The 24,656-nt window shown below is 40.9% G+C and overlaps 1 long non-coding RNA gene across 5 annotated transcripts in view; it reads left to right on the plus strand.

Annotated features, from left to right (window-relative positions):
* The first annotated feature begins 987 nt into the window (after window positions 1–987).
* Window positions 988–24,656, plus strand: part of LOC132529448 (uncharacterized) — a 28,479-nt gene continuing 4,810 nt past the window's right edge. The window contains exons 1-4 of one of the 5 annotated variants that reach the window (XR_009543469.1): window positions 2,189–3,377; window positions 20,108–20,334; window positions 21,153–21,368; window positions 24,273–24,339. This is a non-coding gene — a long non-coding RNA (uncharacterized LOC132529448). Of the gene's footprint in view, window positions 1,492–2,188; window positions 3,378–18,490; window positions 18,739–20,107; window positions 20,335–21,152; window positions 21,369–21,925; window positions 21,987–24,272; window positions 24,340–24,656 lie in introns of those variants that run through there. The other 4 variants (XR_009543473.1, XR_009543472.1, XR_009543466.1 and 1 more) reach the window with 4 other exon arrangements.

Consider the following 24,656-nt stretch of genomic DNA (forward strand, 5'->3'; position numbering starts at 1 on the left):
TCCGGCTTTCATTCGTCTCTGATATCCACACCCGCAAAAAAGAGAAAAACCCTCTTATCTTTTACTGCAGCAGAAGTGGTCGTTGTCCAGGACTCTCTTCAGTGGATATGGGTGAAAAGAAAGACTATGTTCCCTGGGTGAATTAGAGCTGGAGAAACGAGAAAGGCCATGGTTGTCTTGGTTTAGCGGGAGGGATGTCTCTGTTGGTTTTATTTGAGCTGCGTAGGTGCAAATTCGGTGCAGTGTGGGTATCCAAAGGTGAATTCTGGAGCTGCCTTGGTGTGGGTGTTGCCATGGCTACAGGGAGAGGTAGTTGGTGAGTTACGGGGGCCAATAAACCCAGCAAGGCCAGGCCTCTCCCTTGAATGAAGCCTTAGTATTAACTATCCAAGTTTATGTATCCTGGCTTTCACCATTCCCATCCCGGTCCAAGGTTCCTGGACTGATCATTACAGGCACACGAGGGTCTTGTATTGATTCCTATATTGACTAATACAGGCGCAGTCACTGCCTTGTATGGGTTTTGTAATTAGAGGCTGCATACGGGAGCATAGTTTTGGAACCATTGGCCATACAATTTGATGTGTAAGTTACTGCTTCTCTTACCTCATCATACCGAGTTCGAACATTTAATCATTGGCTTTTTATGCCTTTTCCCATAGGCAAACCATCACTTTACCTTAGGGTGCTTTCTGCCTAAAACTTACACTCCATTTTACTGTGTATCAATATAATACCAGACCACTGAGTTCATGGACATTGCAAAAGAAAGACAGTTGCAGCTTTGCATAATCGCCATATAGCAACAACCACTCGTGCCTTTGTGGAACACGCAGTAATTCAGTGTTCTTTGTCAGCTGCAGTGCTGGGAGTCCGCCACTTGGCTTGCTGTGTGAGGTAGAGCAAAGGACTACATCTTCCAGAGTCTTGGTTTCTTCTGTAGTATGAAGAGAATCAAGTCTGTTTCCCAGTCCTTGTGACGATTGCATGAGATGGGAATGTACCAGCACTATGTAAATTGTAGAACTATTGACATAATGATATTCAGTTACTAAAGCATTTATTGAGTGCCAATAACTGTCTGACATTGTGAGAGGAAGATTTTCCTTCAGTATTTTCTGCTTTGTGGGGTGAACAGATTGACAAACTCAGATCTAAAATAAACTTTAAATAGCATAGTTTTTTTCTTAATTGAAGGCATAGTATTATTGTAGCCTTATTAGCATGCAGGCCAGATTTGAGGGCCCTTAGGGTGACTAGCACATCAGTTTGCCTTGGTCTTTCCTGGTTTTAGCATCAAAGGCCCATGTCCTAGAAAGCGCCTCTGTCCCAGGCAAACCAGGACATTTGGTCACCCTTGGACTGTTTTCATTCCCACAGGATGGGAGGATGAACAGAATAGGAAATGAAGATTCCTACTATATAGAGGCGATTAGGTTTCCCTGCAGCTGGAGGCTACTGGGCTCAAGAAAATGGATGTCCTTGTGTAAGGTAAGTGTGGGCTGACGCCTGAAACTCAGCATGTCCAAATTCAAACATAATTTTATCCATCTTTATTGTCCTTCCTTCTCTCAGTCCCCACACAGGGCCTGCCTGTGTGCCTTCCTTCCTTCCTCTCTTCCTTTGTTTTCTTTCTTTTCTATCTTTCTGTTTCAGAATTTTCTTATTCAGTTCTAATCTTTATCTCTGGTAAAGGCTCTCCTAAAGATTTCGTCGCTTTGGAGCACAGAAATTCTTTTTTATGCCATGGACCCCTTTGTCAATCTGATGAAGCCTAATGCTGCTATGGTTCATTGCTGTATTCATAATTGAAAGCATGCTACATTTCATTTAGAGGTTAGTGAAAAGAGATGTTCTACTTTTCCATCCAAGTTTATGGACCCGAATTGTCTCCATGTAGGCCAGGTTCAGAACCCCACTCCTTCTCCATTGCTCCATTGTAGTTCTCTTTCCACCCTGTCCTCTTTTATTCTCTTTCACCTTTACATTCTTTTTTTTTTTTAATAAATAAATTTATTTATTTTTGGTTTTGTTGGGTCTTTGTTGCTGCGTGCAGGCTTTCTCTAGTTGCGGCGAGCGGGGGCTACTCTTCGTCGCGGTGTGCGGGCTTCTCATTGCAGTGGCTTCTCTTTGCTGCAGAGCACGGGCTCTAGGCACGCGGGCTTCAGGAGCTGTGGTGTGTGGGCTCTATAGCGCAGGCTCAGTAGTTGTGACACATGGGTTTAGTTGCTCCACGGCACGTGGGATCTTCCTGGACCAGGGCTCGAACCCGTGTCCCCTGAAATGGCAGGCGGATTCTTAACCACTGCACCAGCAGGGAAGTCCCACCTTTACATTCTTGCCATTATATGTCACCACCATAGTTCAAGACACTGTGGATGTTTTCCTAACTATTGCAAAAATTGTTCTCCCACCCCTAGTTCCATCTTACGCCCAGCTGATGGAGTAGTTTTTCTAAAGCACATATATGACTACATAATTTCCCTCCTCAACCTCCCATGGCTTCCTATGGCCTCTAGCCTTAAGTGCAGTTTCCTCAGGAATTCCTTCAGGGCCCTCCATAATCTGATCTTTCAGTCCTAATAATCTACTACCCTTTGCAACTGCTAAATTTTGGCCGTACGAACTGTTCTTTAATCTTTGTGCTTTTTCCCCTCCATCTTACATTCACGTTGCTCTCTGGGCCTCGATTTCTGATTTCCATCATCTCTGCCTAGCAGAGTTCTAACATCCTTAAAGACTTCAAATGCAAAGTTAGCTAAGATAACCTCTTCCTCCGCTGGACTCCCTCAGTGCTTTATTTTACCCTCTTCTGTTCTTACTGTCTACTTTATTATGAGTATTTGATTACTCATTCCATAAATGTTTTTCAAGTATCTGTTGTGAGTGTGGCCCTGTACTAGGGGCCATGTGGGTATAAAATAAAACTGATTCAAACCTTGGTTTTTAAAGGACTTGTATTTTGGGTTGGGAGGTAATGTGAACCTAAATAACATTTTTTTCAAGGTAAAAGAAAACAAGTATTTCAGGCATCCAGAGGGAGAACTCACTTTGCTAGAGGGATGAGAGAAAGCTTTGTGGAGGAGGTGGCATCCAAGCTAGCTTGGAGGATCAGCGACTTATATGGATGTACATGGGGAAGGCATTCAACACAGAGGGACTACCAGGAACAAAGCTACCAAGCTGAAAAGAGAAGGGTATGTTAGGGAAGGGGAAGAAGTTTCATCTGTTATTAAGGGGCCTCTTGGGAGACAGGCTGGTGGCAGGTTGGTTAAGGCTAGATAGAGAATGGCCACACATTCCCGGCCAGAAGATAAGATGATGCCGTTGCATGGAATCCATTGAAGAGTTTTGACAAGAGACTGACAGAATCAGAGGTGAGTTCAGAATAATTATGTGGCAGCAAAGTGGGAGGTGAATTTTACAGTGATACTGTACACAGGGAGACTAATGAAAGCGATAAGAATAATGGCATATATTTATTGAGCCCTTACAAAGTGCCGTGCAATATCCTTCCTTGCAATATCTCATTTATAGCTCACGAAAACCTTATTATTCACTCCTTTTCACAAATAAGGAAATTTAGGTTAGAGAGGAATAACTAACCTCTAAGTTACAAGAGGTTAGTTATAATAACTAAGTTATAAGAATAACTTATCCAACTTCACCCATGGTGACAGAGTTGGAAGTTGAACCCATTTACTGTATGCAGTAGTTGGTCCATGAATTACCCTTAATCTGAAAGTGTTAGCAGTGGAATTAGAGGAGAAGATCCAAGAAGTGATATATATATTTTTAATTGTCTTTATTATGTTTTGGCTGCATCAGGTCTTAACTGTGGCATGCGGGATCTTTTGTTGCGGTGTGGGTTTTCTCTCTCTAGTTATGGCGTGCAGGCTCCAGGGCACGTGGGCTCCGTACTTTGCGGCACGCGGGCTCTCTTGTTGAGGTGTGCGAGCTCAGTAGTTGTGGTGTTCGGGCTTAGTTGCCCTGCAGCATGTGGGATCTTAGTTCCCCGACCAGGGATCGAACCCGCGTCCCCTGAACTGGAAGGTGGATTCTTCACCACTGGACCATCAGGGAAGTCCCCGATACTTCTTAAATTATAGTATTTTATGTACTTTAAGTTTGAAGTGAAGAATGAAAAAGCAACAAATATCACTGTGGTTGGGCTGAACTCCTGGACTGTCTTCTCCAACGTTGGTTTCGTCATGTATCTCCTACATATTTTTCTATATGAAGGAAATAAGACCAGTAAGCAAAATATGTTGCTACAGTTCTGCCTCACTTTATGAAAGCTCATGATATCAGAATGGGGAAAGGATATAGATGCTAGTTGGGCTTGGCCTTCTACTTGGACTCCTCAGAAACCTCATAGAGGAAAAGTGCCAACAGCAGTGGCCTGGAGGTGTACCAAGTTATGCTTCCAAGTATTCCTGTTGATTGGGCATGTTTCTGAATGTGAACTAGAATTTTTCAGTGCATTTGCCTTCGGGTGAAAGACCTTGGGTAGTACCTGCTTAAAGATATTTAATGGTTTCAGAGCACTGGAGGAGTGATTTTCCTATGCTCTGGTCAAGTCAGCATCCCCCTGGCCCCCCACCGTGCCCCTCCAAAAAATACACTAGCAATAAGGAGGAAGAGCGTCAGGAACAATTGCCCTTCAAGAACCACTGGATTATTTTGTGTTTCCCTTGGTACCGTCTTCCCAATCACCAAAGACCGTAAAAAGAGGAGTATTTATTCCAACCCCTTCTATTCCACCTCTCGCTACCCTTTATACTTCTGGTCTTTTCCTGATTATAGATGGCAAAATTAAACACTGTATATGTCAAAGATCCTTCAAACCTAGGAAAGGCTTTTCATCGTCAGTAGTTCTAGTATACATTTTATAATACACTGACTACCTTTTTCCCTTTTGCTAATGTTCTTACATCATTTTGTGTGTTTTTATCATTCTAATTAGATCATAAGTTCCTTAAAAACAGAAATTACCTTAAAAAAAAATTCCCACTACCTGCACCGTTGTCCTGCATATAGTAATCACTCAGTCTTGATTTGTCATTTTTCTCCCCTTTTTTTCTGATTTTTCTAGTCAACACTTATCTCTGATGACAGCACTGAAAAGTTTAATGATACTCTAGAAAAAGGATATTCATTCAAGATTCATTCAACAATGTTTATTAAATTCATTCTGTATGTCAGATACCCTTGAATGTGAGTGCTTATTACCCTGTCCTGGGGTCATGGTTATTAGTGGTTTGGGGGTCATCAGCACCTTTGGGTGTCTAATAAAAGCCATAGAAACCTCCCAGAAAAACATACACAAAATAATTCTGCAACTCTTGTCATAGAGTCTAGACTTTCAGACTCGATCAAAACCAAAACATTTAAAATCTAAAAATCCTCTTCAGTGGGATGTGTTTAGGCCTTACCACTGTATGATCACATATGATCTATCTATGTAGATAACTACATACGTAGGCATTCATACGTAGTTTAGTTGATCAACTGTATACGTAGCACTAAGGGAACTATTTCAGTACTTGAACTGATCGTTGTTGTTGTTGTTGTTGTTGTGTTATTTTATTTTATTTTTTTTGCAGAACGCGGGCCTCTCACTGTTGCAGCCTCTCCCGTTGCGGAGCACAGGCTCCGGACGCGCAGGCTCAGTGGCCGTGGCTCCTGGGCCTAGCCGCTCCGCGGCATGTGGGATCTTCCCGGACCGGGGCACGAACCCGTGTCCCCTGCATCTGCAGGCGGACTCTCAACCACTGCGCCACCAGGGAAGCCCTGATTGTTGTTTTTAATCATAAGACTTTAAAGCAAAAAATGGCCATCTTTTTGCTACTGGAATTTGGGAGGCAAAATACATTATAGCATTGTTTTCTTCATTAAGATAAGAGTTGTAATTCGTCACTTATGCAAGCATTTTTCAAATTATAATATGCCATATTGATAAATCTAGTCTTTGAAGTTTTTAAGTTCTGGTCTCTCATTTGTTTTAAAGTCTGTACAACCTGAAATATATACAATTAAAGTCAGCTAAGACCTGGAGTACGTAAATAAGATTTTTCACAGAACATTTTCCTGTGAGATTTAGTACAATTGATGTTTTGATCAGTTTGTTTATTATCTTGAAAAAGTATTTTCATTGAAGAGAATGAGTGGTGATTGCCTGAGTTATTTTCAGAACAGTTTACCAGTGGGTTTTTTGGTATTACTTCCCTTGTGCTGCTCTTCCTAATTAACATCAGGTTTGCTAAATTTTATTGCAGAAAGACTGATAAAGAGAAACCCTGTCATCTGGAACCTGAGATTTATGAATTTGTGTAAAACTTGTATGTTTAAAAGGTGCAGAGAGGGAACACAAGCTGTCATTTGAGAGTTCTTCTCTGTGTGAATAATTAATGATGGTATAACTGGATACCAAACAAAATTTACAAGTGTCTACAACTCTTTACCTCTACCTGGAAACTTGTTGCGATGATGATTATTTCAGGAAGACAAGGTTGCTGAGATTTCCCAAAAGGATGTAATTCCAAGTGGCCTTTAGGAATCCAGTATGACAGATTTCTTTGTTGCTGGATGAAGTCTATTTTCAATGGTAAAATGATCTGATTACAACATAAAGAATCTTCTACCCATAAAAAAGATCTATAGGTGGTGCAAGCATCATCAATATCATCAGTGAACATTATTGAGGTTCTTACCTGGGCAAGGTACTCTGGGAGTACCGAGCTTGCAAAGAATTACACATAGCTCTGCCCTTTACATTCTCACAACTAAACTATAACCCACATGCAGGCAGGGACCATAGTTTTATTTAGTTAGTTATTTAGTTAGTTACACTTACGTTTGCTTATACCCTCAATACTTACAACCAAGTCTGGCATATAATAGTTGCTAAACAAATGTATGTTGAACATCTGAATCAATAACTATTAAAATAGTTGGAGAGGAAAAAAGAGAGTTAAATGAAAGAAGAAAAGCTTCTATTTTGTAATGTAGCTTTTAAAAGGGAAAATACTACATATGTTCTTTTAAAACACCTTTATTATGTGATATTTGATACATATAAAATAATATATATAGTAAATGTAAATTATTAAGCATATTAAAATAAGCCCCAGTGAATTCACCACCTATTCAAATAATTAGAAAATTACCAATACTGTGGAAAATAACTTGTGTACTTCCCAATGTCATCTTCCTGCCTCTCCCTCAGCCCAAACTGCATTCTCAATTCAGGGGTATTTTAACTTTGAGATGGATAAATCAGAAACAAGGATTTACAGAAGACAAATCTATGTGATTCTTTATTAAGAATTAATACAGGGCTTCCCTGGTGGCGCAGTGGTTGAGAGTCCGCCTGCTGATGCTAGGGGACACGGGTTCGTGCCCCGGTCCGGGAAGATCCTACATGCCGCAGAGTGGCTAGGTCCGTGAGCCATGGCCGCTAAGCCTGCGCCTCCGGAGCCTTAGGCTCCGCAACGGGAGAGGCCACAACAGTGAGAGGACCGCGTACCGCAAAAAAAAAAAAAAAAAAAAAGAATTAATACATTTAGTAAGTGATTGAAAAATACATTTGTTAATAATCATATGGAAGATAATTTATTACAGGCTCTTTGAATACCATAAAAAAGTAGTAAGGGTTACTTCTGTGTGCTAAATCCTGGGGACATCAGAACAGCTTACCTATGCACTCAGAGAAGGCATATATTAGAGTTCACTTTTTTGTTTTGTTTGTTTTGCCTTTCCTTCCCTCTTATGGTGTAAAGTAAATTTTGAAATATCATTTTTGGGGGGAAATTTACTTTAAATTGCTTTTCTATTTGTCATGTATGTTTTCTATTTCATAGTCTCAAAACTGTCTTTAATCACTTGGGGTATGTTTTTACATCGATTCTTAGTGAAACTCTTACTGTGAGTTGTCTGTGAAGAGATTTTAAGTTATAACACTGGTAAAGATTTACTAAAGCAGAACATAAAAGTAAAGAAGCAAGCCACAAACAGAATGGCATTATAGAAACATTTATCTTATCAAATAAGAATCCTTACACCAATGTTTACTAGGAGCATCCTTTTCTACAATACATAGTATAGTGTATTATGTCTAGTATCATAAACTCAAATTCCAGAGAAATATAGTATTGTAAATGAATAGGATTTCTTTCCAGAACAATTTTCCCTTCTCATTAATCTTTCTACATCTGGTTTCCATTGTAGTTCTATATGCAGCCATCAAACAAGTTGTCTTTCTGATTTCTTTCTTTTAATTTTTTTAAATTTATTTATTTATTTATTTTTGGCTGAGTTGGGTCTTCGTTGCTGTCTGCAGGCTTTCTCTATTTGCGGCGAGCGGGGGCCACCCTTTGTTACAGTGCGCGGGCTTCTCATTGCAGTGGCTTCTCTTGTGGAGCACAGGCTCTAGGCGCACAGGCTTCAGTAGTTGCGGCTCACAGGCTCAATCGTTGTGGTGCACGGGCTTCGTTGCTCCGCAGCATGTGGGATCTTCCCGGACCAGGGCTTGAACCCGTGTTCCCTGCATTGCAGGCGGATTCTTAACCACTGTGCCACCAGGGAAGTCCCTCTTTTAATTTTTTACTTGACATAATTTCAGACTTACAGAAAAGTTCCAAGAATTGTGCAAAGAATCCCCATGTACCCTTTATTTTCCAAATGGTAACATTTATCACATTGGCACATTCATACATGTTCTCTTGTGCTCCCTCTTTCTTGTGGCAGGCATGATAGCCCTTTGTCCCTAAACATTTCAGTGTATAATTCTAGAAATAAGGTCATTCTATTACATGTTACATAACTATAGTACAATTATCAAAATCAGGAAAAGGACATAATAACATTGTCCAATATTGTCCAATCTACAGTCTTCATTCAAAATTTGCAAATTGTCCCACTGCTGTTCTTTATAGAAAAGTAAAATCCCAGCTCATGCACTGCATTCAAGTGTCATGTCTCTAATGTCACGTAATCTGGAATCCTTCCTCAGTCCGTCTGTGTTTTTCACAACATGGACTAGTTTACAGATTTCTAACCCATGAATATGCTGAGAATTTTTAAGGAAGTAAGTATATTTCAAGTAACTGAATTAATCACTGTCAGGATATATAGAAAAAAGGTTTAGGCACTGATTATTTTATGTTACATTCATTAAAAAATTATGCCAAAGAGATGGTAGAGCAAAAGATGAGAAAAAGCAATTTAAAATTCTAGACTTTTTCCCCCCTTCCTAATCCAATTCACTCTTTTTTACAGATGAGAAAATAGAAAGCAGACCAAGACAGATTAGGTAATTGGTCAAAAGTCCTCTAGCTCACCTTCTTGGATCTCCGTACTTTTCTCTATAGCATATAATGCTTAATGGAAAACACTCAGTATAAAACTCTAAAAGTAGTACATTGGTTTATTTTTATTAATTCCGTCTACTGTGTTTGGTTTGCCCATAAGAATTCTGCCAACCAGTTGTCTCTATCTGTTACATATGTATCCCATACGATAGTTGTATAATAGTTGATATTTGATTTCTATTATAATGTTTATAATATAATGTTTTGTCACATAGAAGTTAAATTTATCTTAGGACCATTTACACAGTATTTAGGCAGTAGTGTGATAGTTTGTCTAGGACACAAGTGTAACATGACCTTAGGTACTTCACAGAAGACAGGGTGGGCTCCAGGCTATGCTCTGAAGGAAAGGAACCTTTTAACCAGGTTCAGTCACCCTTGGTATGTGAGAGGGTTTGGTTCCAGGATCCCTGAGGATGCCAAAATCTGCAGATGCTCAAGTCCCTTATACAAAATGGCGTGATCTTTGCATAAACCTATGCATATCCTCCAATATACTTAAAATCATCTTTAGATTACGTATAGGACCTAATACAGTGTAAATGCTGTGTAACTAGTTGCTAGTGCACAGCAAATTCAAGTTTTGCTTTTTCTGAACTTTCTGGAATTTTTTTTTCCCGAATATTTTCGATCTACAGTTGGTTGAATCCACCGATAACAGAACCTGAGGGCCGACTGTACAGCTGTAAGCTTTTCACCAGAGTATCCCTGACAGGATAGGGAATAGAAGAGATTTATTGCTGTGGGCCTGAGCTAGTCTACCGAATGCTACACATTTTTTTGAAACTTCATGTATTTCATGTTTAAAATTTATACATATTTTATTTCTTTCAATTAAGAAGATGTTGCACCTCCAAAAACCTGTCTAAGAGATAGGACTTAACTACTCCTGTAGCTTCAAATACCACTCCATATCACCACACCCCAGTTTGAGAAACACACGTCAAATTCATGAAGAGAGTTGTGGAATTCCATGCTTGGGGTCCAGGCAGAACAGAGTGCTAACTCATGAGAGACACTTTGACAAGTAAAAGGCAGTCTGTGGAGAAGTGCAGAAGTGGGGTTTGAGAGCAGTGAGATAGGGCAAAGCAGTTACGTGGCCTTTGATGCCACCATGAGGAGCTGAAGAAATACAGTGAACGTTAGGATTAATGCCAATTGGGGTAAAGAAAACCAGGATTCTGGGTCTCTCTCTGCTATTCCCTATGCCCTGTGACATTGGGCAATCAGGATTCTGGTTTCCTTATATGGAGAAAGGCAAGACTAAAATAGGTGATCGTGAGTTTTCTTCTGGCTGTAGTATTTTGTGATTCATTATGAGCTAATAGAATGCATTAGCTTGTTAATAGTTTCCATGCTTCATAATTTCCAAATTTAATCTGATAGATGCCCTTAATATTATTACGAGCCACACACTGCTGATAATATTCAATATTTATTTCAAGGCAACCAGTATACTTACACTTTTAAGAATATCACTATGAAATCTAGGCCTGCCATCTTATGGATCGTAAATGGTACTACCAAAATACAGGGTAGTATATCTGTTAGTGTCAGATGATTTTTGAACAGATCAAGAGAACACCTACTTATGTATATGTAGCTTACTTCCAAAGGAGTTTATACAGTATTTTGAAATTTATTTTCTTTGATAATTCTTAATTTAACTTCCTAAGAAAGAATCCAAGTAAATCTAAGTATCCCCTACCTCCAATTTTAATTGTTTATGGATCCCAATAATTATTTTCTAGACAGCATTTCATTTTCTAAATGGCTATAGGTAGTTCCTTTGCTTTTGAAATTGTTTGGAACAAGAGAATGGTTTTTTGAAGTGATTGTGGGGAAGTGCTTGCATGCGTATTGTATGAAAGCTGTGATCAGCTACTCCTCCGTGGTTGTGAAGTGTAACAGTCTCCCTTTTTTCTTTTTATATAGCTATAAATTATTAGAGTTGCTGGTTTCACATTGCAGCTAGGCTGAGTGTTTGTGGAATTCACTCCTTCCATCTCCTGCTGATGGACCTTAGCATTTATCTTCTGTCGTGTAAAGGATCCAAAACACAGAACTTTTATCCACAGAGAACATGGGAGAGTTAGTAGGAAACATTTTTCAGCTCTTTCAAAACTGTAACTTTAAAATAGTGTAAATAAAAAAACCAAGGAAAAAGGACTCTGCTTCCTAAGTGAATTATGGAATTTGTCTCTAATTAAACTTTCTTTTGTCCAAAGTATTTGTGGAGGTTTTAATCCCTTTCAAGTTGAAACGTGATTATTACAGTATAGAAGGCAGCATTTGAACATGGCTGACAGTACAAGCAATTGCTATAACTAATTTTCATCGGTATGAGTCCTTACAACTGAATCAAACAGCAGCAGCCCCTATCAGTTATAGAGAACAGTAGGGGAGATCTAGCTAAGTCATTTCAGTTTCTCGGGGCTCTCTTTTTTGCTGAATAGAGATGTTGGCTGAGATTACCTTCTTCCTGCTGCCTCTTGGAAGGTAAATGCTTTTGCTAATCATCTCATGATTTAATTATCAGATCTCCTTTCTTTAGAATTTTCTCTCTTGTTTTGACTAAGTCCTATTAATGACTTTCAGGAAACAGTGTAAATTGTTATTTCCACATTGAGCCCAATCAGAAGCCTGTGACCTCTGTATTTTTCTGCTTATTTTGGTTATATATTTTGAGATTTTTATGAACATTTAAAATGTTCTAAAATTCTACTCAAAGTTAAAAGTTTTCTTTTTACTCTGACTCTAATGGTTTATTTAAAACATATTTGAGAAAGCTTTTGGTTTTTACTTCCAGTTGCTCAATTTATGTTTCAGAATTTCTAAATCATCTATATTTGCTTTTACTCTTAAAATATACTGTCATTATAAAATTAAATGACTATACCACGTGCCAACAATATATTTTATAGAAATGAAATTGTTCACAAAAATGAGTCACTGTAGGAAAGATACCTCACAAATGACTGTTTTGTGAAGTTCAAGTTTCACTAAAAAAGGTAAAGATTGAAAACACTCTAATGCTTAAAGCTCTTTTTGGGGAAAGACTGCAAATGTGTAATGTACATGTTGAAACTTGTGTTAGATTTCAAAATTTAGCTTAATTTTACACCTGCCACAGGAATATTCCAGAGGTCATAAGTGCAAAAATAAAATCATTGCCAATTTTGTGCCTTTCACTTAAATATTCAATTAAGTAATTTTTTAGGCAATTACTTTTGGAAGAATAAGGTACCAGCGTAAAATTTAAATGGAGCCAGCTGGTTTTATAGAGTTCCATGTAATAAGATATATTAAAAAAAGCTTAAGTACCAATAAAGATGTTAAAAAAAAAAGCTTAAGTAGAATTGCTTAGTAATGGAATAATTTGGCTAGAAAAGAAGTAAAATAGATCATTGTTCCCATGAAAACTCAAGCATAAGTTGAGGTCACTGTTGGAAATTTTGTAGAATATATTTTTTCACTGGAGGGAGGTTGGATCAGATATACTCAAAGATCCCTTTTAACTCTAAAAGTCTAAGATTTCAGTAAACTTTAGACTAATCCTTTATAAAACTAACATTAACAATTTCAGAGAGTATGAATGGGAGGCATTTTGAGGGGTGTTTAATCATTATTCTGGAAATATATCCTGAGTTGGGGCAATGAAGAAAAATCTGTTTCCCTTTTTGCTGCCATTGAAGGCATGTTGACAGTAGAGAATAAAAAAAAAAAAATGAACTCCTGTAGCTCTAAAAACGTTTTATAAAAGCAACTATCGGGGCTTCCCTGGTGGCGCAGTGGTTGAGAATCCACCTGCCGACGCAGGGGACGCGGGTTCAGTGTCCCGGTCCGGGAAGATCCCACATGCCGCGGAGCGGCTGGGTCCGTGAACCATGGTCGCTGAGCCTGTGCTCCGCAACGGGAGAGGCCACAACAGTGAGAGGCCCGCGTACCACAAAAAAAACACAACAACTTTCTCTTCTATTTCTGCTGATCTTCAGCAAATCCTTTTTAATAAAATGTGAGGATCATTTCCTGTCATTATTGGGTTCTAAAGTTTGATCTCCCCGAAAAGCTGACTGTCCTTTGTGAACCGGCTGTGTGTGGTGGCCTGTACCTTGTGGGATCTGGATGTTGATCAATGGTGAAGATTTTTCCATTTTAATTCCAGCAGAAGAACCTTGTGATCAGAACTCGAGGGCATGGTGGGTTGGGTGGGTCCCGGATACCCGTCCTCTCACTGTCCCCCAGCATCATCTAGTTGAAGAGGAAGTGGTTCCCTGGCTGCCAAGTGTCAGTGAAGCGCTGTGTTAAAGTTCTCTGGGAAGGGGTCTCGTCGACGCTTGGTAAGTAGTAATCTGGCAGTTTGCTTCTGGCCAATGGTAAGCTGACCCTTAACAAAACTGTGACGTAAGAAAGGTTATTTTTTTACACCATTCACCCTGGTTCCCATCATCAAGTCACAGCCTCCATCTTCAGACATTCAGAGTCTTGATTTAGTGTTCTCCATGACACACCTTCTCCTCGAGCTTACTTTCTGGGAAGGATGTTATTAATATGCTAATGCAAATTTAGGTTAATGTCTTATCTCTCTCAGGGATATGTGCATTTCAAACCTTTCTTCTATGGAATGATAGCACCAGCTGACAGCAGAGGTATTTCGAGGCCCTTCTGGAAATTATTATCATGTTAAACTGTCTCCCAGCCTGTCTTCTTTTAAGGTCTTAGCCTCTAGTTCCATCTCCAGCATGCCCCTCTTATCTCTTTCTCTCATTCATTTATTCAACAAATATTTATAGAGCTTCAGTATGTGTGATGTACTAGGCTAGGCACAGGGAGTAGCACAATAAACTAAAGAAAGGCACAGTCCCTACTGCAGTGGACTTTATAGTCTAATGAGAGATTCTGTCAAATAATCATATAAATACATGTCAAGTTGTAACTGTGGTAAGTGCTATGAAGGGGAGAACAGAGTGCTGTGTATATCTAATAGGGGCCCTAGCCAGGAGGTCCAGGACATACTCCCTGAGAAAGTCTCATTGAACTGAATGGGAGTTAATGAGACAGAAGGATTGATAGGATGTATTGGCCTCCTAGGATTGCCATAATAAAGTACCAAAAATTGGGTTGCTTAAAGCATCGGAAATGTATTATTTCGTGGTCCTGGAGGCTAGAAGTCCGCAATCAAGGTGTCAGCAGGGCCGTGCTCTCTCTGATGGTTCTAGGAGAGACTCCTTCCTTGTCTTATCTAGCTTCTGGTGTGTGCTGGCAACCCCAGGTGTTCTTTGGCTTGTAGATGTACCTCCCAAGGCATATAACTGCCTTCTCCCTTTGTGTCTTTATATTTCCTTCCCTCTGTACATGTTGGTCTCTGTGCCCAGATGTCCCCTTTGTAGTAAGAACATCAGTCGTATTAGATTAGGACCCACCCTAATGACCTCATTTTGTTTAACTTGATTACTTCTGTAAAGACCCTGTCTTCAAATAAGATCACCTTCTGAGGTACTAGGGGTTGGAGCTTCAACATATCTTTTTGGGGGCCACAATTCAACCCATAACAGGACAAGAAGAAGAGGAGTAGAAGAGTGTTCTATGCAGGGGAAACAGTACATGACATGGTCCTTTGGCGGGAGGAAACATGGCCTCTGTGGAGTAGAAAGTGAGGGGTTGTGTGGTGTGAGAGGAAGCTGGAACGGAAGTAAAGATGCGTGGTTAGGCCTGCATTAGGGACTTTGGTCATAATGTAAGAGCAATGAAACTTTATTGGAAGATTTCAGCAGGAATAAGATGTGATCAGATTTGCACTTTGAAAAATATCACATGGGCTGGTGACAGCAAGAATAGATGCAGGTATACCATTTAGGAAGCTACTGCAATAGAGCAGGTGAGAGAGGAAGGGACATAAAGGGAATTGGTCACAGAAAGCAAAATAAGTGAGCCTTGATGATAAATTGGATGTAAGATGGAGGCGGGAATGGTCAAGAATGATTCATTCCTAGATTTCGGACTCATTTGTCTAAATGCATGAATGAACCATGTTATGGGCAAACTTGTGAGTTTACTTTGGACATGCTGGTCCTGGGGTGCTCCTCTTAGAATCGTCAGATCAGCATTTGTAGATCTGGGGCCTAGAGGGAAGGTCCCAGCTGAAGATGAAAATTAGAATCACTGGCATGTAAGTGATAATTGAAGGTGTGCACCCCGGCTGAGAGAGTGTCTACAGGGAGAAGAGAAGAGGGCCTAGGGCAATAGCAGAAAATAGGCCCACAAAAGAGATTAAGGCAGAGCAGCCAGAGACAGAAGAGGAAAACTAGGAGAGTGTGGCTTCATAGAAGCCAGGGGAAGAGGGAGTGGTCAAATACACCTGAGAGAGGCAAAAACTGTCCACTGGATGTAGCAATATGGAAGTGATTGGTAACTTAACAGAAAGATTCTTTGGGCTAGTGAAATGGAGGAAGCCAGACTGGAGGGGTGTGATGAGTGGGAGAAGGGCAATGAAGACAGGCTTTATAAACACTGACACTTTCCAGAAATCTGGCTGTGAAATGGTGGAAGAAGTAGTTCCTGGAAGCAGAGTGTAGGACCGTCTTAGCTCGGGCTGCTGTAACGAAGTGCCATAGACTGGGTGGCTTCAACAACAGACTTTTATTTTCTCACAGTTGTGAAGGCTGAAAGTCTAAGATCAAGGCGCCAGCATGGCTGCTTTCTGGAGAGAACTCTCTTCCTGGCTTGCAGTGGTTGCCTCATTGCTGTGTCCTCACATGGTGGGAAGTGAAAGTGAGAGAGAATGAGAGAGAGCATGCAAGCTCTCTGGTTCCTCTGAGTATAAGGGCAGTAATCCCATCATGAGGGCCCCAACCTCATGACCTCATCTAAATGTAATCACTTCCCAAAGGCTCTGTCTCCAAATGCCATCACATTGGGGGCTTAGGGCTTCAACAAATGGATTTGGGGAGAACAAAATTTAGTCCATAACAAGAGAATGTGGTTATTTTTCTTTAAATGGGAAGGCCTTCCGCATGCTGAAAAGTTGCAGTTGAGGGGTAAAGATTAAATAATTGAGCAAGAGAAGGGTAATTGAAAGCATGCAGCAAGAGAGGACGGAATAGAAAAAGTGGCCTTAGATAAAAGAGACTGTCTCACTTAACAGTACTCTGGGATTTCGTCCTTTGGGGGATACCAGCAGGGGTGTGGCATTGCACAGAACCACTTAACCTGTGAGTGTTCTCAGCTGTCAGGATCTCTCTCCTTAGGTTCATCACTGCCCCACGCTGCTGCATGGAAGAGGAGCAGACTGTCAGTGTCTGCAGGTTTTAATACATTTCAAGTATCAAAGCAAATCATTTTTCCCCTCTTCTCACCCCTTCTCACCCCTGGGCAAGGGTAGGGTGGGAATTGGGAAATAAGGTGACATTTTCTGGGACCAGACCTATAAAAGAAGGTGGTGGTGGCAGTGGTGTTTTCCTCATAATCCACTACGTCTATGCTCCCCTCCCTTCTCCTGAGTACTTCCTTCATTAATAGAAATCAGCGTCTGAGGAGCAGGGTCCCTTGGAGTGCTCTCCTTAGGACACCTGACAGGTAGGGGAGCCCACCGTCTTCCCTCCCTGAGGCTTCCCCATGCCCCTGCTCTCTCAGACGGCCCTCGGACTGGGCTGATGCTGCAGGCTGGGGCAGGTGCTTTTTATTCCAGTTTAATGGAATCTAATCTGGCACCTGCTATAAACATAAGACGACCCAAAGGTCAAGCCTTTAGTAAATCAGTTTGGTAAGATACACCAGGTGGCAAAAGAGAGAATCATTTCCACTTTAAAAAATAAAACTTTGTGATTTTCGGTCACTTCAAGACACACCTTCTGTATTTTTCTTCTGAGACAGTAAAAAAAAAATTATTTCATTTTTTTCATGCCATGGTCTAATCAAGTCCAGCCCAGAACAAAATCGGCCTGGCCCTCTCCGTGGGGGTGATGATTCTTTTTGTTGTAGTCATCATTTCTGGCTCCTTTTACTTTTTTTTTTTTTTTTTTTTTTGCGGTACGCAGGCCTCTCACTGTTGTGGCCTCTCCCGTTGCGGAGCACAGGCTCCGGACGCGCAGGCTCAGCGGCCATGGCTCACAGGCCCAGCCGCTCCGCGGCACGTGGGAATTTCCCGGACTGGGGCACGAACCCGTGTCCCCTGCATCGGCAGGCAGACTCTCAACCACTGCGCCACCAGGGAAGCCCTCCTTTTACTTTTTAAAATTCTGGGTTTAACTGGTCCTTAGTATAAGCGTTCCTGGGACTCCTGTGTTTCCTGTTCTCCTGTATTCCATTCTGCATTTCCCAGATTAAGCTTCGAGTCATGGGTAGGAATTTGTGGGCTGGCCTTCAGCTGCACCTGCTGATAAAGACTGAACCCCACTGTCGGGCAAGTCGGGAACATGCTGGTTCATGCTGGCATAAATGGGCTTAGGGTTTCCATGAAAGTCTTCCTTTCTTATATGTTTATTTTTGTCTTTTGAAAATATTGAATAAGCATTTCCTGCATTTCTCATTGTAAAAGATTTTTTAAAAATACAGAAGTACTTAGAGCAAAATGTAAAACAGCATCTCTGCCATCTCTCTTTTCCAGCACTCCCCCTGTCAATTCCATTTGTGATTTCTTTAGTGGAATTTGCATCTTTTCAAAACATTTTCTCGTTACATATACCTAAATACTCTAAATATATACTATATATTATATATGTATATATATGTTTATTTATTTTATATATTTTTATATATGTATAAATACATATTTTGTATATATTACATTTTATATATCATATATACATTATACACATTTATGAGGGTTCGTTTTACGTTAACAAGATCAAATCATACATATTATTCTATGACTTGGTTTTTCATTTAATATGTTTTTGCAGTCGTTCTCTTTCCCTTCTCTCCCTCCCCCCTTATTCTTTTTAATCACTGCAAAGTATTCCATAATATAGATTTATCATTATGTAACCAACTTCCTATTGATGTTTTTGCTGATAACTGATAATGCTGCAGTGGTCAGTGCTTCCTTTGCATTTTTGTCCATGTGTGAAAGTATTTCTTTAAGTTAGATTCAAAGAGGTGGTATCCTGGGCATATGCATTCAGACTTTTGGAAAATGTCTGTGACACCCTTTCTGCCTCCACTTGTTCCCTCAGCTGGTGCCGCCCTGGAACTCCCTGTTCTGGTTTGACTAGTCCTCCTGGCTTCCCAGAGAAGGAGACAATGTCGGGGCTGGGGTCTGAGTGGGCAACATGGCCACCGCTGCTGGTATATTCCCTTCAGTCAGAGAACCAAGAAAGTTTAGAACTGTGGCAAAAGCAGAGGATCTCAGGAAGTGCCGCCAACACAGGTGCAATCTTGGTTTGCTTAAGTGGAAATTAACTTCCTCTAAGGCTTTACCCAATGATATAAGTTGAGATAACTGGCTAACTTGTATTCAGGAAAAAAATAAAGTGTGATTTCTCCCGTACACCATACATCATATGAAATTTCAGATAAATCAAAAAATTTAGTAACTATCTGCTTTGGGAGGAATTATGACCGATTTTTGTTTTATTATTTTTGATTGTCTCTAGTTTCCAAATAGTTTACATATTTTTTTTAACATCTTTATTGGGGTATAATGCTTTACAATGGTGTGTTAGTTTCTGCTTTATAACAAAGTGAATCAGTTATACATATACATATGTTCCCATATCTCTTCCCTCTTGCATCTTCCTCCGTCCCACCCTCCCTATCCCACCCCTCCAGGCAGTCGCAAAGCAGCGAGCTGATATCCCTGTGCTATGCGGCTGCTTCCCACTAGCTATCTACCTTACGTTTGGTAGTGTATATATGTCCATGCCTCTCTCTCGCTTTGTCACACACATATTATTAAAAATTATTTTAAAAGAATTTCTTGTTGGGACTTCCCTGGTGGCCCAGTAGTTAAGACTTCACCTTCCAAGGCAGGGGGTGCAGGTTCAATCCCTGCTCAGGGAGATAAGATCCCACATGCCTCATGGCCCAAAAAACAAAACATAAAACAGAAGCAATATTGTAACAGATTCAATAAAGACTTTAAAAATGGTCCACATCAAAAAAAATTTTTTAATTAAAATATAAAAAAGAATTCATTATTTTCCAAGTACTATTTCTAATTCATTAATCTCTCTTTATCTCTTTATATCTACATATTAGAACATTACCCTCTTTTGTAGAGTCTCCTATTTGAGGGTCATTTTTTGGAAATCTTTAGTGAGTAGAGGTGCCAAGTCTTGCCTTAAAAATATGAAAGAGCAGACCTAGAGATAAGAAAACTTTTGTAACAAAATTGTATTATGATTTAAGACATGAGACCCATTGTATAGTATGTAAATGGCTCACAAACATGCTCCTAGAAATACATTCTGAGTATATTTCTGGCTCACTTTTTACTACGTGTGGATAAATACTGTTGTAGATGTTCAGGAATATAACAAATATTAACACTACTATTTTAACTCCCCCAAATATTTATGGATTCTATTGTGAATTAAGAAAAATGATATCACTTTCAGTTGTTAGCCCTCCTTGAACTGGGAATTAGTTCACTCATGCAATTTATTTTTAATTCACTTGGTTTTACTCAGAATTGTTTTTCTGCAAATTAAAATGCTGCTCTGCTTGCAAAACAATATTACTCAGACACCCTGAACATGCTGACTCGCTCCACCTCTTTTTCTCATCTTTGATCATAGCTGCAGGACAGGATAACTAAGCAGAGGAAGATGGTTGGATATCCTCTTCTCAACAAATTTTGTATAGCACCCACCGGGTGCCAGGCACCATGCAGCTCCCCACCCTCACTGGTCTCTCCCTTCATACCTACTATGTGCTGAGTGTGGTGTCAGACCATGAGGATCCCATCCTGAGAGAGGCAAACTTGCTGTCTGTCCTCAGGGTGCTTGCAGTGTAGCAGATACAGGTGAGTTCAAATTATAGCTGTGTGAGAGAAGTATGCTGGGGAACAGTGAAGGGGAAAAGAGTAAGCTCAGAGAAGGCTGAGGAGAGGAGTCTTGCTGGGAAGAAATGAGGAAATGCTTATCGTGAAGGGGAGTTCATCACCCTGGCAGCAATTTGGGAGAAAGAGGAGAGAGGAGCTGGACCAGGGCAGGTGATGATGGGACCCTGGACTAAGGGAACGGCAGTGGAGGAAGAGAGATGGGAACAGACGCACTATGCGGTGAAGAGACAGAAACACAGTCTTGATGCCTGGCTTTGAGGGGTTAAAAAAAGGGAAAAGCCAAGGAAGACTCCCAAGTCACGAAGCCTTGGAAGCTGCCCGAGAGGGTGGGTGTTGGTACTGTCCCAGGACACGACACAGGGACCGGTTTGGTAGAGATGAACAAACAGTTTGAGATTTGTGACACCCTGGCTGAGTATATATCAGTCTGAAGGCAGTGGAGAGTCTGGACCAGAAATAGATTTCAGAGGCATCTGTACCTAAGAGCTACACTTAACATAACAGCTAGAAAAGAGCCTAATGTTTTAGACTCTTAGACTCCCAGTTTAATTATTATGTTGACAGAGCCACTCTCTCATTTCCATTATTTCAAATTATTTATCCCAAAAAGGAACATTGCCAGCAGTAGATAATCACAGCCCTGTGATGGCTAACTTTGAATTGTATCATCTGGGGAGTTTGAAAATGTAGATTCCTAGATCCTAACCCCAGAGAATGATTCAGTGAGTGAGGCAGAGAGAGACATTTCAGATATCCACCCTCCTCGCCATTTTTCTCAGCTCCTGGAAGTAAACGGGATCACGTGACAGGTTCTGGCCAGCAGACTGTGAGTAGATGTGCCAGGAGTCACTTTGGTGGTCTTCTTCACCTGCCACGTCAACAGCAAGAGGCTTTATCTCCACAGTGGAGCCACCAGAGAGAAACAGCCTGCGTCCCCGAGCCCCTGCTGAAAATGAGATGCCCTGGAGGACGCTCAGAGCCACAGCGGACTTTGCGTGAGTGAGAAATAAACCTTTCAAGGTGAAATCGCCAAGCTTCTAGGGTGTGTCTCTTACTGCAGCATAGCCTGGCCAATCCTGACCAATGCAGCCTGCCTTCTAGGGGGCCCAGAAACCAGTTTTATAAACAGGCACTATTGGTGATTCTGGGGCAGTGGCCCACTGACCACACTTTGTGATAAGTGACCACACTGACCTTTTGTGATAGTATGGGTCTCATGGGTACCTTAGAATCTTCCTCAACACCCAGAATGTTAGATCTTCCGTAAAGGAGGTTTGGCTAGCAAAGGGTACGCCCTTTGAAATGTTATTGGTGTATGTCTTTTAAAGGAAGCATGATTCATCAGCATAATTAATGTATTGATCACTGTTTGTTGAGCATTTACTATGTGCCAGGCACAGCACTAAGTGCTTCACATACATTATCTCATCACCCCCGTTGCAAGGCAGACAGGATTGTAGAAGACATGGGTAGGAAGTGGTAGCGTGGGATTTGAGCCCAGTTCTGTCTGATTCCAAACTTTTGCTCTGACTCATATGCTCTCAATTTGCAGACTCTACCCTCCTGATGTTTTAGAGCTGGGATCCTGCAGTTGAGGGTGACTTCAGTGCCCCCATCAGAATGACTTGCAAAGGTTGTGGTAATACTAAATGTTGTGTAGTACTAAACAGTAAACAGTTTCTTAAACCTACTTAATGATTTTCAGCTAAGCATTTTTCAGGCTTTTGAAGACAGCTATCTAGCATACTTTCAACTTTCCTAACAATGAATGAAGGTTTTTTGATTTCTAAGGGCTGCAAAGGAAGTTTGCTGTGGGGTTACAGTTCCTTCTCTGGGGATCCCAGACTCTAATGAATTTGCATATCAATAAAGCAGACTGATAACACCAATTGCTTGAAATAAATTCCATTAACAGGTCTCTATGCATTGACCATATGTCAAAAAGTCTGAAAAATAGTCTCCACAGAGAAAGACAAATACTATATGATCTCACTTATATGTGGAATCTAGAAAACCCAAAGCCATGGAAATAGAGAGTAGATTGGTGGCTGCCAGGAACTGGGGTGTTGGGTGGTGATGAGATATTGGTCAAAGGGTAGAAACTTCTAGTCATAACATGAATGAGTTCTAGGGATCTGTTGTGCAGCATGGTGATTATAGTTTACAATACTGTATTGTATATTTGAAGGTTACTAAGCGGGTAAGTCTTAAATGTTCTCACCATACACAGTCTCCGGATCAATAGTCTATATAGTCCATCCTCTCTTGATTCTCAACAACTCAGTGTTCTCAATCTGCTTAAAAGCAGACCTGTCTCTTCTTATGATACTAGAGTTAAGGTAGGCCCAGTCTTCTCCCAAGTCATACAGTTTTGCGTTTGCTCCTTCCCCTGGACAGGTAACAGGACAAGCCAACTCATGGGCACAAAGAGAACAGTTATGGCCCAGCCCACTCAAAAACAGAGCTCAGCTAATTAGTGGATGGCAAAGCAGGAGGCGGGAATGTTTAGTAATCATAACAACAACAACAACAGCAAAAAATACCTCAAAGACTTCTCAGTAAAAGGAACTGTTGTCCCAACAGACCATGGATGTGCTTTTTAAAATCTGTTAGACATCAAATCAGCTGATAGGGTCCAATGTTGACAAGCATTCAAAAGGGCTTTTTCTTATCAAATAGAGAATCTAGTTGCAAAATCATTATCTACAGTCTACAGTAGTTGGTAATCTTGTTAGGAACCTTGACTAAAAGGCCCTCTGGATTTATTTTTCCCTTAACTTCTCTTCAGAAATGGGTAGCATGGAGGGAGAAGTTACCATGGGATACCATGACTGGGAAAGTGATTTACCCTGCTATTGCTAGAAAGGTTGGTTAGTTGGTTGATACAATTTAATGCCAACTCCCAGAGTAATTAAAAATTAGAAGAGTGATTTGGTGCAAGCTCATGAAATATCTCCAAGCACGATTTGCTCAAGTCCCATTTTCAAACGAAGGGTCCTGGAAGAAAAATGCCCCTACAGTTCCAAAGTGCCCCATCGAAGAACCCACATCTTGCCTGCAGTGCGGAGTCACAGAGGCAGGGATTTGTCCTGGGTGGAAAGTTCACTGAACATGCTGTGCTGACTTGTTGAAAATTACTTGTTCCAAAAGCCGTTCAGAAACCAGTAATTCTATTAGTTTGACTTCTGGAACAGTTGCCTACCTGCAGCAAAAAGTAATTACAGCTGTCCGCCAGCAAATAATCGTTCCAGTGTCTAAGCGAATGGCGAATCTTCTCTGGAAGGAATTACTGTTCTTCAATGAGTCAGCTCAGACCATTTCTCCGCTTTGGTTGTGACGGACTGGGCCATCTGCCTAAACCAGTGAGGGAAGGGGAAAGGGCTGAGCGTGCTTTACTTGGTGGAAACAGGCAGGACAGGGACTTCACAAAGTTTATCAGCTGCAAGGCTTTTCTGAGCCAGGCAAAGCCCTTCATGAAGACACGGGCACCCGAGGCAGCTTTCAGGTCAAGGACTTGGCCACTGACTGTGAAACTGAGTGCCTCTAAAACCGAGTTCCCTTGCAGAGTTTATGATTAATCTCTCTATTCAAAACCTTGGTCTCTTTCTTGTCTCCTCTGACCTCAATCCTGTGCTAACTGAACACGAATCAAACAGTCAGATGACAAAGATGGCTGTTCTCGGTAACATTGTTAATACAGTAAAATTGCTATTATGGAGGTCATCGTTAACATAAAGACTCAGAGCAAGATGAGCTCACAGATCCCTGAGGCTTGGACCATCTGGCCAGAGAATCATAAACCAGAGGCATCCTGACTCGCGAAACGACAGTTAAGAAATGTCACAGAAATGTCACAAAATGATTAATCCCAGTTTCATTGTTCTTCCCGTTTAAAACAGCCCTAACTCAAAGACCAAGATGGAGTGGATCTGAGACTGATCTCCCACTCCCTTGCTTGGCACCCTGCAAATAAACCCTTATTTTGCTGCAAACACCTGCTGTCAGAGTTTGGTTTTCTGCACCGTGGGTCTTGCTCTAGAACAGCTGCATCAAAAAACCTCTGATGCTCCGGCCTTTTCCTCCCATTCTTTGCCAGTGCTCACTACATTTACAAGGGAGCCTAGTAGACAGGAATCCCTGTGCCCACAGCCGGGTAACAATGGCAAGGGGTGTCCAGGTAGACCGTTTCCAGAGGAAAAGAAGGGGAACGGTTTAGCAAGGGCAGGAGGTCAATTTGTAAAAGGAAAATTTCCAGTAAATTGGAACAATGCTTTTCCAATAAC

This window comes from Lagenorhynchus albirostris, chromosome 1 (genome assembly GCF_949774975.1).
Source record: "Lagenorhynchus albirostris chromosome 1, mLagAlb1.1, whole genome shotgun sequence".
NCBI lineage: Eukaryota > Metazoa > Chordata > Mammalia > Artiodactyla > Delphinidae > Lagenorhynchus > Lagenorhynchus albirostris.